We start from the raw sequence: 16,071 nt of genomic DNA, 5'->3' as shown, positions 1-16,071 counted from the left end.
TGACGCTGCTGAGTGCAGGTTGCATACACAGATGCTCATATGCACCTGAGGATGAGCTGTACCTGCTTTTAGAACAAGAGTAATGTTTACTGGTGTATACGAAGATAAGAAGATTCCAAGATGATTTCCTTTCCTAGCATGCAGCCAACGAGGTACTTTATTACATTTGTATTTATTTTGTTTTCTATTGTTTGCTATCATGTTTGCTATTCAGCTAACGTGTTGTCTCTATGTTTAATACGTTGTGTATTATTAATTTTCACGGTTTGATGAGGAGAGAAGACTTCAGTAAAACCTGTCAAGAAAACCACTTGTGTCTGATTGTGCCTGGGGAGGGAGTCACACCACCCTACAAGTATATTAAGTATTAAGGGGACATCTTTGGGTCAACATGTTGTGACCAGTCATACATCTTACCATCGGGGGAACAATATACAGTACAGGCCAAAAGTTTGGACACACCTTCTCATTCAATGCGTTTTCTTTATTTTCATGACTATTTACATTGTAGATTCTCACTGAAGGCATCAAAACTATGAATGAACACATGTGGAGTTATGTACTTAACAAAAAAAGGTGAAATAACTGAAAACATGTTTTATATTCTAGTTTCTTCAAAATAGCCACCCTTTGCTCTGATTACTGCTTTGCACACTCTTGGCATTCTCTCCATGAGCTTCAAGAGGTAGTCACCTGAAATGGTTTTCCAACAGTCTTGAAGGAGTTCCCAGAGGTGTTTAGCACTTGTTGGCCCCTTTGCCTTCACTCTGCGGTCCAGCTCACCCCAAACCATCTCGATTGGGTTCAGGTCCGGTGACTGTGGAGGCCAGGTCATCTGCCACAGCACTCCATCACTCTCCTTCTTGGTCAAATAGCCCTTACACAGCCTGGAGGTGTGTTTGGGGTCATTGTCCTGTTGAAAAATAAATGATCGTCCAACTAAACGCAAACCGGATGGGATGGCATGTCGCTGCAGGATGCTGTGGTAGACATGCTGGTTCAGTGTGCCTTCAATTTTGAATAAATCCCCAACAGTGTCACCAGCAAAACACCCCCACACCATCACACCTCCTCCTCCATGCTTCACAGTGGGAACCAGGCATGTGGAATCCATCCGTTCACCTTTTCTGCGTCTCACAAAGACACGGCGGTTGGAACCAAAGATCTCAAATTTGGACTCATCAGACCAAAGCACAGATTTCCACTGGTCTAATGTCCATTCCTTGTGTTTCTTGGCCCAAACAAATCTCTTCTGCTTGTTGCCTCTCCTTAGCAGTGGTTTCCTAGCAGCTATTTGACCATGAAGGCCTGATTGGCGCAGTCTCCTCTTAACAGTTGTTCTAGAGATGGGTCTGCTGCTAGAACTCTGTGTGGCATTCATCTGGTCTCTGATCTGAGCTGCTGTTAACTTGCTATTTCTGAGGCTGGTGACTCGGATGAACTTATCCTCAGAAGCAGAGGTGACTCTTGGTCTTCCTTTCCTGGGTCGGTCCTCATGTGTGCCAGTTTCGTTGTAGCGCTTGATGGTTTTTGCGACTCCACTTGGGGACACATTTAAAGTTTTTGCAATTTTCCGGACTGACTGACCTTCATTTCTTAAAGTAATGATGGCCACTCGTTTTTCTTTAGTTAGCTGATTGGTTCTTGCCATAATATGAATTTTAACAGTTGTCCAATAGGGCTGTCGGCTGTGTATTAACCTGACTTCTGCACAACACAACTGATGGTCCCAACCCCATTGATAAAGCAAGAAATTCCACTAATTAACCCTGATAAGGCACACCTGTGAAGTGGAAACCATTTCAGGTGACTACCTCTTGAAGCTCATGGAGAGAATGCCAAGAGTGTGCAAAGCAGTAATCAGAGCAAAGGGTGGCTATTTTGAAGAAACTAGAATATAAAACATGTTTTCAGTTATTTCACCTTTTTTTGTTAAGTACATAACTCCACATGTGTTCATTCATAGTTTTGATGCCTTCAGTGAGAATCTACAATGTAAATAGTCATGAAAATAAAGAAAACGCATTGAATGAGAAGGTGTGTCCAAACTTTTGGCCTGTACTGTATATTATATTAATTATAATATTATTACTTTAATCAGTGTTGTTGTAAGCTACTGTCATTACCGTCTGTCCTGCATCTCTCTCTGTCTCTGTCCCTCTCTCTCTGTCTCTCTTTCTGTCTCATTGTGTCATATGGATTACTGTTATTATATCATGTTGATCTGTTCTGTACGACATCTACTGCACATCTATCCGTCCTGGAAGAGGGATCCCTCCTCAGTTGCTCTTCCTGGGGTTTCTACGTTTTTTTTTCCCCATTAAAGTTTTTTTTGGGGAATTTTTCCTTATCCGCTGTGAGGGTCCTAAGTACAGAGGGATGTCGTATGCTGTAAAGCCCTGTGAGGCAAATTGTGATTTGTGATATTGGGCTTTATAAATAAAATTGATTGATTGACAGTAGTATATACATACAGGACCTATTTCTCAATGTGGAACAATGTAATCCTTTAAAAAATCAATCAACAACAAAAAGCACTGTAAGTTACAGAATAAGCACTTTGAAGTTGTCTCATACCTCTATGTCATGATCTCAAGTCCACATAGTTGCAGCATTACAGCACTGATTTGAAATAAATGAATCTTAAAGTCAAGAACAGAAAGTAAATTTCTTTGCATTTATTTGATTCCCAATCAAGACGCTCTACTAGGAACTGCCTCACCTTGTGGACTTCAAATGCAAAATAATATAATAAATGCAAATGTGGTTTAAAATGTGATGAACTGCGATCCACTATTGAAATTCGGGGATTAATCATGATTAAGAAATTAATGGTTTCACAGCCCTAGCTTTAATTAGTTACTTGATGCTATAAGAGAGGGTGCGACATCATGATTGACAGCTGTTATTTACACAGGACTGAGTCAGGCCGGAGTATGGGCGGGACCTCAATACACTAGCTCCACCCACCGATTGGTAATGTGCAGACTTCGGCTTCAAATGACTAGCGGCACAAAATGGTGGCACCTATGTCGAAAAAAATTTAGTTTTAGTTTTGTACAGCTGGAGGTATCGGAGACGTGTTGTACATCTATATATACACAGTCTACGTTAACGCTGTGTGCTTTAAAATGTTACACATTGCAGTGACCTCATTCAGGATTACTGGCTTCATACAAAAAAAAAATAAATAAAAAATCATGCAAAGCATTGAGAATTCTAGGCACTACATGCAGAGTGTAACTTTAATTCTACATATAATTACCTCAAATAGTAAATGCATTACTTTATAGGGATGGGTCAGCATAATTACATCATATATTATCACTAAACATGTTCTTATTGATCGATAATTCATGACCTGACCTAAATCACTGATATTTCATATTTAATTGTGGTTCATTTTCTGTGCGTAACAATGCCGATAATCCTTCAAGTTGAGCCCTCAAAACAAAGAAGTGTCCTTATCTGATACAAGAAAAAGCTGATATCCTCTATCTAGGTCACTTTCCCCTCTGTCCATTTCTTTGGCTCCTTTTACAGGATTAAACCAAGCAGGTTTCTTCTCAGAGCTGTTGTGAGTCTCATGTTTGATCAATTCACTGGGAAACCAATAATGGAAGGGTCGCCGGAGGGTGTCTGATACAGTTTCTCTCTGTCAATGGATGCTAACCTCTTTTAGCACCATGCTAGGTTTCAGTCTACCAAATCATTGAAGTGTGTGTGTGTGTGTGTGTGTGTGTGTGTGTGTGTGTGTGTGTGTGTGTGTGTGTGTGTGTGTGTGTGTGTGTGTGTGTGTATTGTGATATGTTTAGCTGGCTTCCTCTCTCTGGATAGCATCCTGTATTATAGACTGGTGTCATCAAGGATTACAGTATAAATATCATATGGCTGGACTGTGATTACAGAACAGGCTGAGATAAAGAAAGACAGGAGCTATCTGTGTGTGTGTGTGTGTGTGTGTGTGTGTGTATACATGTGGTTGGTGTGTGTTCTTGTGTGTATCTGCATCCCTTCCTGATCCACCTTATCAGCGGTAACAGACCACAGGCCAGGGGAATCAGCCTCGTCTTTGATCTCCCTCTCCTCTCTCCTTATCGTCTCCTCTCCATTTCATTTTTACTGTCTGTCTTTTCCGCTCATATTAACATAAACACAGCTCTGAATGCAGGAATACCCACGACTAATTGCCCACTTTGAAACTCACTCTGCCGGTCTGTGCCAATACTCCAGAGTAATGATACAGGAGAGAAGGGCCACATGCCGAGCTCGGGTTGACTGAGGATTGATTTATCCCCTTTATGAGACCCCACCCCCACCTCTACCTCCCTACAGCCAATTTCCCCTTTTCCCCCTCCTTTCTTATGTCTTATTTTAGTGGCGCATAATCCACTTATTGGCTAAGACAGCAAGTGAAGGGTGAAAGAAAGTGGAGTGCAGAAAGGGGGGATCAAATCAGACCGTTTATTGTGCATAACAAATAAGGGAGAAAAGAGTTAAATACACAAGGTGTGTGTGTATTAGTGTCCATGCATGGGTGGACATATGAGCATCTAAATATGCACCTCACACAGTGAGTGTATATGTAAATGTGTGTGTGTGTTTGTAGAGTTAATTGTGTATTCACACTAACTAGAAGCCGGGCTGTTTCCCTCAGGCGAAGCTTAGTGGGGAATAGAAAACAGACAGGAAGGCATCGTGCCATCGCATTGGAAATAAGATCCTTGCAGCCATGACCCTCCTACACCCACACTCATACCCAAACCCACCCACACACACAATGAAATATCATCCTGTATCATCAGTGACATTTAAGTTTTTACAAATTGATACTGAATTCAGCAGCCTTGACAGCCACTCAGTCCCTGACAGCGCATTTTGCAGTGCATTTATTTGTAGCATCAGAAATTCAAATTATATTATCATGAGCTTGATCTTTGAACACGAGCAAGTATTGATGCAGGTCTAACTGCTGGAAGGGATAAAGCGAAAGGACTAAACCACACACGGCAAGTTTGATGATGTTCTACAACAGTAAAGTCAGCTTTTTGCACATTATCCCAATAACAGTTTTTATTATTGAGCAAATATGGTATCAAAATATGTAATATGGCAATATTTTACAGATGGCAATTGGAGCTTAGATATTTACACAGAAAAATATTAGGTTGTAGATAATTTGTGTAGGCCTGAGGCCTGTGCTACGAAGCAGGATTTGGGGTCAGTGAAGTAACTTCAGGGTAAATCACAGTGGTTACCAATGCTGAACAGCTAACCTGTACTGTGAAGCCAGTTAAACTTCCCCGGGATGTCTTCTTGTTATCAGGCTTGACTAACCCTAACATTGTCCATCTGGATAACCGGTACTAGGAAGCTGGTTATCAACTAGTTCAGTCAACTCTGGGTTTTCCTATCAAGCCACGAGCATGTTCATGTGAAAGAGGCGGAGCTGTTAATTACGAGTGACATCATCAGAACCATAAATGAAGTAGGATGCTTCATATCATATGGGATGAAAAGGGACCAGAAGAGCAGAAAACTGCAAGACAATAAGAAGTCAATAGTGTGGGTTGTGAATGGCATTCTATCATCTCATAATGCATATTGTAAAAATGTATAACACACTGAAGAAAGAACTTACTCACAGCCATGTCTGACATTTGATATAACACTAGGCTATATATGATATTAGTTATGACTATTTTGTGCCATCTAGTTTGATGATGGAACTACTCTGGATATGTCACATAAAACACTTTAGAATGATGCCAGTCTGTTTCTGCTACTGAAGTAAAGAGGGTAAAACTAGCCTTGTTAATGACTGATGAAGTCTGACTGAAATGTTGCATTTGTAATAATTGGAGCCAGATAACAGTGTGTAGATTATTTATTTGAGAGTCATCCTTTCATGAGGATGACACGTTAATTCGTGAAGCGTTTCCACATTTGGATCTGACCCTGTTGCCCCCGAGCTGGTCGAGAGCAACTGAGCGGGTGTGCTCTCTGTCAGCAGCTGCGATTCCCAGCGCACCCCTGTCCACAGTGGCGGCAGTCGCTCAGTCAATAGGGACTTGGCTTGGGAAAGAGATGCACAGATTTTGCCGGAGAGGCTCACAGTTGTCTGGGGGAGTGTCATAGGAGGGGATTGTTTGGGACCCAAGTCCAGCCTCTGGCCTGAGAGGCCAACTGGGCCACGCCCACCTCTCAGTGTTAGGCAGCCGTGACCTTATCCTTTTTGTGAATAAAACCTGCATGAGCATGCAGACAGCATTGGCTGGTAGTATAAATTGCAACAACGTTGTTAGAAAGACCTCACCCCTCGCTCCTGTGACATTTCAGAGTACTGCCCAGTCTGGATTCCAGACCTCCAGCCAGTCCCGTCGCAAAGGTGTCATTCCCCCAGCGAGGGGGTCAAAAGGGAGGCAGCAGCAGATGGTCAGTGTGCTTGCTCAGGCAGCACATATAATAAATTGGAATCGATACAGAGAAGATTAGCATGGCCCCTGCGAAAGGATGACACGCAAATTCGTGAAGCGTTTCCACATTTTGATCTGGGTTAAGGTTCGAGTTGTTGTCGCAAGCAACTAAGCGGGTGTGCTCTCTGTCAGCGGCTGCAATTCCCGGTGCTCCCCTGTCCACAGTGGCGGCAGTCGCTCAGTCCATAGGGACTTGGCTTGGGAAGCGGAGGGTCGCTGGTTCAACTGCCATATCTCTGACATCTCTCCATCGAATGCATATATAGGTCCTGTTAGTGCATGTGTGCCTATTTGGGGCCTGAGTGTATATGACAAAAGAATGAAAAAAACTGCAAGAGGGGCCTTCTGAACCCCAAACTGCTCGGGGCGCCTGTCCAAGACAGCACCCCTCGCTCTGACATCTCTCCATTGAATGCATGTATAGGTCCTGTTAGTGCATGTGTGCCTACTTGGGGCCTGAGTCTATATGACAACAGAATGAAAACAACTGCAAGAGGGGCCTTCTGAACCCCAAACTCCTCGGGGTGCCTGTCCAAGACAGCACCCCTCGCTCTGACATCTCTCCATTGAATTCATGTATAGGTCCTGTTAGTGCATGTGTGCCTATTTGGGGCCTGAGTCTATATGACAACAGAATGAAAACAACTGCAAGAGGGGCCTTCTGTTTCAACACTGTCTACTGGCTGTTAGAGACAGGCCACATCAAAAGGTGGACATGTCCCGAGTGCTCAGGGTAACAGATTTGGCTCAGAGAACTTTACTCAGTGTGGCAGATTCCAGAAAGAGATGCACAGAGTTTGCCGGAGAGGCTCACAGTTGTCTGGGGGAGTGTCATAGGAGGGGATTGTTTGGGGCGCAAGTCCAGCCTCTGGCCTGAGAGGCCAACTGGGCCCCACCCACCTCTCAGTGTTAGGCAGCCGTGACCTTATCCTTTTTGTGAATAAAACCTGCATGAGCATGCAGACAGCATTGGCTGGTAGTATAAATTGCAACAACGTTGTTAGAAAGACCTCACCCCTCGCTCCTGTTACATTTCAGAGTACTGCCCAGTCTGGATTGCAGACCTCCAGCCAGCCCCGTCACAAAGGTGTCATTCCCCCAGCGAGAGGGTCAAAAGGGAGGCAGCGGCAAATGGTCAGTGTGCTTGCTCAGGCAGCACATATAATAAATTGGAATCGATACAGAGAAGATTAGCATGGCCCCTGCGCAAGGATGACACGCAAATTCGTGAAGCGTTTCCACATTTTGATCTGGGTTAGGGTTCAAGTTGTAGTCGCGAGCAACTGAGCGGTTGTGCTCTGTGTCAGCGGCTGCAATTCCCGGCGCTCCCCTGTCCACAGTGGCGGCAGTCGCTCAGCCCAGAAGGACTTGGCATGGGAAGCGGAGGGTCGCTGGTTCAACTGCCAGATTGCCTCCTGGGCACTGCCAAGGTGCCCTTGAGCAAGGCGCTGAGCCACAAACTGCTCGGGGCGCCTGTCCAAGACAGCACCCCTCGCTCTGACATCTCTCCATTGAATGCATGTATAGGTCCTGTTAGTGCATGTGTGCGTATTTGGGGCCTGAGTCTATATGACAACAGAATGAAAACAACTGCAAGAGGGGCCTTGTGTTTCGACACTCTCTACTGGCTGTTAGAGACAGGCCACATCAAAAGGTGGACATGTCCCGAGTGCTCAGGGTAACAGATTTGGCACAGAGAACTATACACAGTGCAGCTGATTCCAGAAAGAGATGCTCAGAGTTTGCCGGAGAGGCTCACAGTTGTCTGGGGGAGTGTCATAGGAGTTGATTGCTTGGGGCCCAAGTCCAGCCAATGCTGTCTGCAGTCCGAGTGCTCAGGGTAACAGATTTGGCACAGAGAACTTTACTCAGTGCGGCTGATTCCAGAAAGAGATGCACAGATTTTGCCGGAGAGGCTCACAGTTGTCTGGGGGAGTGTCATAGGAGGGGATTGTTTGGGACCCAAGTCCAACCTCTGGTCTGTCAGGCCAACTGGGCCCCGCCCACCTCTCAGTGTTAGGCAGCCGTGACCTTATCCTTTTTGTGAATAAAACCTGCATGAGCATGCAGACAGCATTGGCTGGTAGTATAAATTGCAACAACGTTGTTAGAAAGACCTCACCCCTCGCTCCTGTGACATTTCAGAGTACTGCCCAGTCTGGATTCCAGACCTCCAGCCAGCCCCGTCGCAAAGGTGTCATTCCCCCAGCGAGGGGGTCAAAAGGGAGGCAGCAGCAAATGGTCAGTGTGCTTGCTCAGGCAGCACATATAATAAATTGGAATCGATACAGAGAAGATTAGCATGGCCCCTGCGAAAGGATGACACGCAAATTCGTGAAGCGTTTCCACATTTTGATCTGGGTTAAGGTTCGAGTTGTTGTCGCAAGCAACTAAGCGGGTGTGCTCTCTGTCAGCGGCTGCAATTCCCGGTGCTCCCCTGTCCACAGTGGCGGCAGTCGCTCAGTCCATAGGGACTTGGCTTGGGAAGCGGAGGGTCGCTGGTTCAACTGCCATATCTCTGACATCTCTCCATCGAATGCATATATAGGTCCTGTTAGTGCATGTGTGCCTATTTGGGGCCTGAGTGTATATGACAAAAGAATGAAAAAAACTGCAAGAGGGGCCTTCTGAACCCCAAACTGCTCGGGGCGCCTGTCCAAGACAGCAACCCTCGCTCTGACATCTCTCCATTGAATGCATGTATAGGTCCTGTTAGTGCATGTGTGCGTATTTGGGGCCTGAGTCTATATGACAACAGAATGAAAACAACTGCAAGAGGGGCCTTCTGTTTCAACACTGTCTACTGGCTGTTAGAGACAGGCCACATCAAAAGGTGGACTTGTCCCGAGTGCTCAGGGTAACAGATTTGGCACAGAGAACTATACACAGTGCAGCTGATTCCAGAAAGAGATGCACAGAGTTTGCCGGAGAGGCTCACAGTTGTCTGGGGGAGTGTCATAGGAGGGGATTGTTTGGGGCGCAAGTCCAGCCTCTGGCCTGAGAGGCCAACTGGGCCCCACCCACCTCTCAGTGTTAGGCAGCCGTGACCTTATCCTTTTTGTGAATGAAACCTGCATGAGCATGCAGACAGCATTAGCTGGTAGTATAAATTGCAACAACGTTGATATCTACCAGAGAGAGACCTCACCCCTCGCTACTGTGACATTTCAGAGTACTGCCGAGTCTGGATTGCAGACCTCCAGCCAGCCCCGTCACAAAGGTGTCATTCCCCCAGCGAGAGGGTCAAAAGGGAGGCAGCGGCAGATGGTCAGCGTGCTTGCTCAGGCAGCACATATAATAAATTGGAATCGATACAGAGAAGATTAGCATGGCCCCTGCGCAAGGATGACACGCAAATTCGTGAAGCGTTTCCACATTTTGATCTGGGTTAGGGTTCGAGTTGTTATCGCAAGCATCTAAGCGGGTGTGCTCTGTGTCAGAGGCTGCGATTCCCAGTGCTCCCCTGTCTACAGTGGCGGCAGTTGCTCAGTCCATAGGGACTTGGCTTGGGAAGCGGAAGGTCGCTGGTTCAACTGCCATATCTCTGACATCTCTCCATCGAATGCATATATAAGTCCTGTTAGTGCATGTGTGCGTATTTGGGGCCTGAGTCTATATGTCAACAGAATGAAAACAACTGCAAGAGGGGCCTTGTGTTTCGACACTCTCTACTGGCTGTTAGAGACAGGCCACATCAAAAGGTGGACATGTCCCGAGTGCTCAGGGTAACAGATTTGGCACAGAGAACTTTACACAGTGCGGCAGATTCCAGAAAGAGATGCACAGATTTTGCCGGAGAGGCTCACAGTTGTCCGGGGGAGTGTCATAGGAGGGGATTGTTTGGGACCCAAGTCCAGCCTCTGGCCTGAGAGGCCAACTGGGCCCCGCCCACCTCTCAGTGTTAGGCAGCCGTGACCTTATTCTTTTTGTGAATAAAACCTGCATGAGCATGCAGACAGCATTGGCTGGTAGTATAAATTGCAACAATGTTGTTAGAAAGACCTCACCCCTCACTCCTGTGACATTTCAGAGTACTGCCCAGTCTGGATTGCAGACCTCCAGCCAGCCCCGTCACAAAGTTGTCATTCCCCCAGCGAGGGGGTCAAAAGGGAGGCAGCGGCATATGGTCAGCGTGCTTGCTCAGGCAGCACATATAATAAATTGGAATCGATACAGAGAAGATTAGCATGGCCCCTGCGCAAGGATGACACGCAAATTCGTGAAGCGTTTCCACATTTTGATCTGGGTTAGGGTTCGAGTTGTTATCGCAAGCATCTAAGCGGGTGTGCTCTCTGTCAGAGGCTGCGATTCCCAGTGCTCCCCTGTCTACAGTGGCGGCAGTTGCTCAGTCCATAGGGACTTGGCTTGGGAAGCGGAGGGTCGCTGGTTCAACTGCCATATCTCTGACATCTCTCCATCGAATGCATATATAAGTCCTGTTAGTGCATGTGTGCGTATTTGGGGCCTGAGTCTATATGTCAACAGAATGAAAACAACTGCAAGAGGGGCCTTGTGTTTCGACACTCTCTACTGGCTGTTAGAGACAGGCCACATCAAAAGGTGGACATGTCCCGAGTGCTCAGGGTAACAGATTTGGCACAGAGAACTTTACACAGTGCGGCAGATTCCAGAAAGAGATGCACAGATTTTGCCGGAGAGGCTCACAGTTGTCCGGGGGAGTGTCATAGGAGGGGATTGTTTGGGACCCAAGTCCAGCCTCTGGCCTGAGAGGCCAACTGGGCCCCGCCCACCTCTCAGTGTTAGGCAGCCGTGACCTTATTCTTTTTGTGAATAAAACCTGCATGAGCATGCAGACAGCATTGGCTGGTAGTATAAATTGCAACAATGTTGTTAGAAAGACCTCACCCCTCACTCCTGTGACATTTCAGAGTACTGCCCAGTCTGGATTGCAGACCTCCAGCCAGCCCCGTCACAAAGTTGTCATTCCCCCAGCGAGGGGGTCAAAAGGGAGGCAGCGGCATATGGTCAGCGTGCTTGCTCAGGCAGCACATATAATAAATTGGAATCGATACAGAGAAGATTAGCATGGCCCCTGCGAAAGGATGACACGCAAATTCGTGAAGCGTTTCCACTTTTTGATCTGGGTTAAGGTTCGAGTTGTTGTCGCAAGCAACTAAGCGGGTGTGCTCTCTGTCAGCGGCTGTGATTCCCGGTGCTCCCCTGTCCACAGTGGCGGCAGTCGCTCAGTCCATAGGGACTTGGCTTGGGAAGCGGAGGGTCGCTGGTTCAACTGCCATATCTCTGACATCTCTCCATCGAATGCATATATAGGTCCTGTTAGTGCATGTGTGCCTATTTGGGGCCTGAGTGTATATGACAAAAGAATGAAAAAAACTGCAAGAGGGGCCTTCTGAACCCCAAACTGCTCGGGGCGCCTGTCCAAGACAGCACCCCTCGCTCTGACATCTCTCCATTGAATGCATGTATAGGTCCTGTTAGTGCATGTGTGCCTACTTGGGGCCTGAGTCTATATGACAACAGAATGAAAACAACTGCAAGAGGGGCCTTCTGTTTCAACACTGTCTACTGGCTGTTAGAGACAGGCCACATCAAAAGGTGGACTTGTCCCGAGTGCTCAGGGTAACAGATTTGGCACAGAGAACTATACACAGTGCAGCTGATTCCAGAAAGAGATGCACAGAGTTTGCCGGAGAGGCTCACAGTTGTCTGGGGGAGTGTCATAGGAGTTGATTGCTTGGGGCGCAAGTCCAGCCAATGCTGTCTGCAGTCCGAGTGCTCAGGGTAACAGATTTGGCACAGAGAACTTTACACAGTGCGGCTGATTCCAGAAAGAGATGCACAGAGTTTGCTGGAGAGGCTCACAGTTGTCTGGGGGAGTGTCATAGGAGTTGATTGCTTGGGGCCCAAGTCCAGCCTCCGGCCTGAAAGGCCAACTGGGCACCACCCACCTCTCAGTGTCAGGCAGTCGTGGCTTTATCCTTTTCATGAATGAAACCTGCATGAGCATGCAGACAGCATTAGCTGGTAGTATAAATTGCAACAACGTTGTTAGAAAGACCTCACCCCTCGCTCCTGTGACATTTCAGAGTACTGCCCAGTCTGGATTGCAGACCTCCAGCCAGCCCCGTCACAAAGGTGTCATTCCCCCAGCGAGAGGGTCAAAAGGGAGGCAGCGGCAAATGGTCAGTGTGCTTGCTCAGGCAGCACATATAATAAATTGGAATCGATACAGAGAAGATTAGCATGGCCCCTGCGCAAGGATGACACGCAAATTCGTGAAGCGTTTCCACATTTTGATCTGGGTTAGGGTTCAAGTTGTAGTCGCGAGCAACTGAGCGGTTGTGCTCTGTGTCAGCGGCTGCAATTCCCGGCGCTCCCCTGTCCACAGTGGCGGCAGTCGCTCAGCCCAGAAGGACTTGGCATGGGAAGCGGAGGGTCGCTGGTTCAACTGCCAGATTGCCTCCTGGGCACTGCCAAGGTGCCCTTGAGCAAGGCGCTGAACCACAAACTGCTCGGGGCGCCTGTCCAAGACAGCACCCCTTGCTCTGCCATCTCTCCATTGAATGCATGTATAGGTCCTGTTAGTGCATGTGTGCGTATTTGGGGCCTGAGTCCATATGACAACAGAATGAAAACAACTGCAAGAGGGGCCTTGTGTTTCGACACTCTCTACTGGCTGTTAGAGACAGGCCACATCAAAAGGTGGACATGTCCCGAGTGCTCAGGGTAACAGATTTGGCACAGAGAACTATACACAGTGCAGCTGATTCCAGAAAGAGATGCTCAGAGTTTGCCGGAGAGGCTCACAGTTGTCTGGGGGAGTGTCATAGGAGTTGATTGCTTGGGGCCCAAGTCCAGCCAATGCTGTCTGCAGTCCGAGTGCTCAGGGTAACAGATTTGGCACAGAGAACTTTACTCAGTGCGGCTGATTCCAGAAAGAGATGCACAGATTTTGCCGGAGAGGCTCACAGTTGTCTGGGGGAGTGTCATAGGAGGGGATTGTTTGGGACCCAAGTCCAGCCTCTGGCCTGTCAGGCCAACTGGGCCCCGCCCACCTCTCAGTGTCAGGCAGCCGTGACCTTATCCTTTTTGTGAATAAAACCTGCATGAGCATGCAGACAGCATTGGCTGGTAGTATAAATTGCAACAACGTTGTTAGAAAGACCTCACCCCTCGCTCCTGTGACATTTCAGAGTACTGCCCAGTCTGGATTCCAGACCTCCAGCCAGCCCCGTCGCAAAGGTGTCATTCCCCCAGCGAGAGGGTCAAAAGGGAGGCAGCAGCAAATGGTCAGTGTGCTTGCTCAGGCAGCACATATAATAAATTGGAATCGATACAGAGAAGATTAGCATGGCCCCTGCGAAAGGATGACACGCAAATTCGTGAAGCGTTTCCACATTTTGATCTGGGTTAAGGTTCGAGTTGTTGTCGCAAGCAACTAAGCGGGTGTGCTCTCTGTCAGCGGCTGCAATTCCCGGTGCTCCCCTGTCCACAGTGGCGGCAGTCGTTCAGTCCATAGGGACTTGGCTTGGGAAGCGGAGGGTCGCTGGTTCAACTGCCATATCTCTGACATCTCTCCATCGAATGCATATATAGGTCCTGTTAGTGCATGTGTGCCTATTTGGGGCCTGAGTGTATATGACAAAAGAATGAAAAAAACTGCAAGAGGGGCCTTCTGAACCCCAAACTGCTCGGGGCGCCTGTCCAAGACAGCAACCCTCGCTCTGACATCTCTCCATTGAATGCATGTATAGGTCCTGTTAGTGCATGTGTGCCTACTTGGGGCCTGAGTGTATATGACAACAGAAAGAAAACAACTGCAAGAGGGGCCTTCTGTTTCAACACTGTCTACTGGCTGTTAGAGACAGGCCACATCAAAAGGTGGACTTGTCCCGAGTGCTCAGGGTAACAGATTTGGCACAGAGAACTATACACAGTGCAGCTGATTCCAGAAAGAGATGCACAGAGTTTGCCGGAGAGGCTCACAGTTGTCTGGGGGAGTGTCATAGGAGGGGATTGTTTGGGGCGCAAGTCCAGCCTCTGGCCTGAGAGGCCAACTGGGCCCCACCCACCTCTCAGTGTTAGGCAGCCGTGACCTTATCCTTTTTGTGAATAAAACCTGCATGAGCATGCAGACAGCATTGGCTGGTAGTATAAATTGCAACAACGTTGTTAGAAAGACCTCACCCCTCGCTCCTGTTACATTTCAGAGTACTGCCCAGTCTGGATTGCAGACCTCCAGCCAGCCCCGTCACAAAGGTGTCATTCCCCCAGCGAGAGGGTCAAAAGGGAGGCAGCGGCAAATGGTCAGTGTGCTTGCTCAGGCAGCACATATAATAAATTGGAATCGATACAGAGAAGATTAGCATGGCCCCTGCGCAAGGATGACACGCAAATTCGTGAAGCGTTTCCACATTTTGATCTGGGTTAGGGTTCAAGTTGTAGTCGCGAGCAACTGAGCGGTTGTGCTCTGTGTCAGCGGCTGCAATTCCCGGCGCTCCCCTGTCCACAGTGGCGGCAGTCGCTCAGCCCAGAAGGACTTGGCATGGGAAGCGGAGGGTCGCTGGTTCAACTGCCAGATTGCCTCCTGGGCACTGCCAAGGTGCCCTTGAGCAAGGCGCTGAACCACAAACTGCTCGGGGCGCCTGTCCAAGACAGCACCCCTCGCTCTGCCATCTCTCCATTGAATGCATGTATAGGTCCTGTTAGTGCATGTGTGCGTATTTGGGGCCTGAGTCTATATGACAACAGAATGAAAACAACTGCAAGAGGGGCCTTGTGTTTCGACACTCTCTACTGGCTGTTAGAGACAGGCCACATCAAAAGGTGGACATGTCCCGAGTGCTCAGGGTAACAGATTTGGCACAGAGAACTATACACAGTGCAGCTGATTCCAGAAAGAGATGCTCAGAGTTTGCCGGAGAGGCTCACAGTTGTCTGGGGGAGTGTCATAGGAGTTGATTGCTTGGGGCCCAAGTCCAGCCAATGCTGTCTGCAGTCCGAGTGCTCAGGGTAACAGATTTGGCACAGAGAACTTTACTCAGTGCGGCTGATTCCAGAAAGAGATGCACAGATTTTGCCGGAGAGGCTCACAGTTGTCTGGGGGAGTGTCATAGGAGGGGATTGTTTGGGACCCAAGTCCAGCCTCTGGCCTGTCAGGCCAACTGGGCCCCGCCCACCTCTCAGTGTTAGGCAGCCGTGACCTTATCCTTTTTGTGAATAAAACCTGCATGAGCATGCAGACAGCATTGGCTGGTAGTATAAATTGCAACAACGTTGTTAGAAAGACCTCACCCCTCGCTCCTGTGACATTTCAGAGTACTGCCCAGTCTGGATTCCAGACCTCCAGCCAGCCCCGTCGCAAAGGTGTCATTCCCCCAGCGAGGGGGTCAAAAGGGAGGCAGCAGCAAATGGTCAGTGTGCTTGCTCAGGCAGCACATATAATAAATTGGAATCGATACAGAGAAGATTAGCATGGCCCCTGCGAAAGGATGACACGCAAATTCGTGAAGCGTTTCCACATTTTGATCTGGGTTAAGGTTCGAGTTGTTGTCGCAAGCAACTAAGCGGGTGTGCTCTCTGTCAGCGGCTGCAATTCCCGGTGCTCCCCTGT

At 48.0% G+C, this 16,071-nt stretch overlaps 1 protein-coding gene and 10 non-coding genes across 11 annotated transcripts in view; all 11 read left to right on the top strand.

The window, feature by feature from the left end:
• The window catches only part of LOC117270747 (low density lipoprotein receptor adapter protein 1), a 121,132-nt gene that overhangs the window by 56,843 nt on the left and 48,218 nt on the right, over window positions 1–16,071 (top strand). The gene's annotated exons all lie outside the window — the stretch shown is intronic.
• Window positions 6,442–6,548, top strand: LOC117271321 (U6 spliceosomal RNA). The gene has a single exon (XR_013493213.1). It is a non-coding gene; the product is annotated as a U6 spliceosomal RNA (small nuclear RNA).
• Window positions 7,617–7,723, top strand: LOC144466609 (U6 spliceosomal RNA). The gene has a single exon (XR_013493198.1). It is a non-coding gene; the product is annotated as a U6 spliceosomal RNA (small nuclear RNA).
• On the top strand, window positions 8,724–8,830 carry LOC144466622 (U6 spliceosomal RNA). The gene has a single exon (XR_013493212.1). It is a non-coding gene; the product is annotated as a U6 spliceosomal RNA (small nuclear RNA).
• LOC144466608 (U6 spliceosomal RNA) lies at window positions 9,750–9,856 on the top strand. Its single transcript, XR_013493197.1, has one exon. It is a non-coding gene; the product is annotated as a U6 spliceosomal RNA (small nuclear RNA).
• On the top strand, window positions 10,609–10,715 carry LOC144466607 (U6 spliceosomal RNA). The gene has a single exon (XR_013493196.1). It is a non-coding gene; the product is annotated as a U6 spliceosomal RNA (small nuclear RNA).
• On the top strand, window positions 11,468–11,574 carry LOC144466613 (U6 spliceosomal RNA). Its single transcript, XR_013493202.1, has one exon. It is a non-coding gene; the product is annotated as a U6 spliceosomal RNA (small nuclear RNA).
• LOC144466606 (U6 spliceosomal RNA) lies at window positions 12,647–12,753 on the top strand. Its single transcript, XR_013493195.1, has one exon. It is a non-coding gene; the product is annotated as a U6 spliceosomal RNA (small nuclear RNA).
• On the top strand, window positions 13,754–13,860 carry LOC144466621 (U6 spliceosomal RNA). The gene has a single exon (XR_013493211.1). It is a non-coding gene; the product is annotated as a U6 spliceosomal RNA (small nuclear RNA).
• On the top strand, window positions 14,771–14,877 carry LOC144466605 (U6 spliceosomal RNA). Its single transcript, XR_013493194.1, has one exon. It is a non-coding gene; the product is annotated as a U6 spliceosomal RNA (small nuclear RNA).
• LOC144466620 (U6 spliceosomal RNA) lies at window positions 15,878–15,984 on the top strand. Its single transcript, XR_013493210.1, has one exon. It is a non-coding gene; the product is annotated as a U6 spliceosomal RNA (small nuclear RNA).

This window comes from Epinephelus lanceolatus, chromosome 13, assembly GCF_041903045.1.
Source record: "Epinephelus lanceolatus isolate andai-2023 chromosome 13, ASM4190304v1, whole genome shotgun sequence".
NCBI lineage: Eukaryota > Metazoa > Chordata > Actinopteri > Perciformes > Serranidae > Epinephelus > Epinephelus lanceolatus.
This window is presented reverse-complemented; position numbering and strand designations above follow the sequence as displayed.